This window comes from Buceros rhinoceros, unplaced genomic scaffold (genome assembly GCF_000710305.1).
Source record: "Buceros rhinoceros silvestris isolate BGI_N320 unplaced genomic scaffold, ASM71030v1 scaffold4133, whole genome shotgun sequence".
Taxonomy (NCBI): domain Eukaryota; kingdom Metazoa; phylum Chordata; class Aves; order Bucerotiformes; family Bucerotidae; genus Buceros; species Buceros rhinoceros.
Genome location: NW_010405224.1, coordinates 27,868 through 29,578, shown reverse-complemented (window position 1 = coordinate 29,578; position 1,711 = coordinate 27,868). Strand labels below are relative to the sequence as shown.

The window sequence follows — 1,711 nt, the reverse complement described above, 5'->3', positions numbered from 1 at the left end:
AGCAGGAAAATTTTGCTCCAAAAGTTCTGAAATGCCAAAGGCAGTTAGTGCCACTATAGGGCTATGGACAGGTAGTGACATGACCTGCTTCCTATATCTATACTGCAAAACGACTATGAAAGGACCATTGCTAGTCCTGAAGCGGCATCAACATGGCTCTGACCTTATTAGTTTCACTGAGCAGGATGTGCGACACCGGTATTACAGGAAAGGAGAGCAGTACTTTTGCTCTAGTTGGCCTGTCTGAGCAAGTCTGAGCAAAACAATTTGGTACGTATCGTGTTAACATTTTGTCATCTTAGCGTCTGTAAAAAGTGGAGTGCCTCAGTATTCGTAGGCTTGATGGAATATATGTCTGCGTGATTGTGTCTTGTGTTTAACCTGAGTGTATTAATGCATGCAGCCAGGGCTAATGAAATAATGTTGTTGAGATTGGGGATAGTTAGAAAGGAGGCTATTGAAGAAGGTAAAATTAGCCTCCACAAATCCAAAGCACCCTGTTCTAAGGCACCAGTGACATTTGTGCTCTTAAGCTGTACAACAGGAGACCAGGTGTGAAAATCAAGGATGTCGAACCACTGCTAAGAGTCCAAAGGGTAGTTATGGATAAGACCATCAAAGACACTGTGTTCATGCCTAAAACCTAACTCCTAAGGCACAGGAATGAAGCAGTTATGGGTGGCAAGTGTTCAGCAATTACAGAGCTGGTAACTGCTGCTGCTAGTGGCTGACTTTAGAGAAGACGCTTCCCTCAGAGGGCAGTTTTAGGGTACAGGTCTGCTGGAGCCACCTTCGTGGCTTGTGGTGATCCCAAAGCACCAGGGAGGGAGTGCACACTGAACAAAATACTCAGGCACATGGATGTGCCCTGTCATAACCGGGAAGCCTTGGCTCAGACATCACAGTTGTAAATAACAAATGTCCAAAATTCCATCAGCGGTGTAAGTTCTGTCTAAAAAATTTAAAAGGTTTGGTTTGTTCTTTTGAACTTGCCACGATCCCTGCCACGTAGAGAGAATTGCATTTTAGGGTGTATTTTCTCATCTTTGAGTTTTCCATTCAACTAATCAACAGAAAGGGTTGGCTATTCCTTACACTGTAAGCGCAACACTTGTTGTGCAGGAACTTAACTGGGCTTGAAACAGAACAAGGGGGAGATCTTAGTTATTACTAAATAGCCTCAAAGTACAGAGATTCCATATAAAGTGTCTGAAGTCCCTTGGAAAACTTCGGGTTTTGTTGAGATCAGAAGAAGGATTACTCCAGGAAATCAGGCGTTGAAAATCCCCTTCAAGACTGTGCCATACTCTTGGTGGGAGTAAATTGCACAATTTCACCACTATTACTACCTGCACTGGCACTATATTCATCCTTGTGCTTTAGCAAGACATATGTAGTTTTCTACTACCTGCCTGTTCAAACCCATCCTCCTAAAGATATTAGTCTTGTTAAAACAGGGTTTATTTCCCATGTGCCAAGGATAGAAAACAGCTCTAGGACTTTAACATGAAGACTGTGTTAGTGAAGTGATCAACATGATAAGCAGGACAGTGTTTCACAGAGAGAGCTGGATGGCTTATGGTAGATAATTAGACTGTTTGGCAGATACTGAACCCTATCTATTCTCACCCAGGCTCCACCCAGCAGGAAAGTCTTTTTTATATTTTTTTTTTTTAATTCTCCTTTGCAGTACCTTCGTAACAGTAGTCCG

The 1,711-nt window shown here is 42.7% G+C and overlaps 1 protein-coding gene across 1 annotated transcript in view; it reads right to left on the bottom strand.

Annotated features, from left to right (window-relative positions):
- Positions 1–1,711, bottom strand: part of LOC104491247 (cytosolic phospholipase A2 epsilon-like) — a 17,619-nt gene that overhangs the window by 15,088 nt on the left and 820 nt on the right. The gene's annotated exons all lie outside the window — the stretch shown is intronic.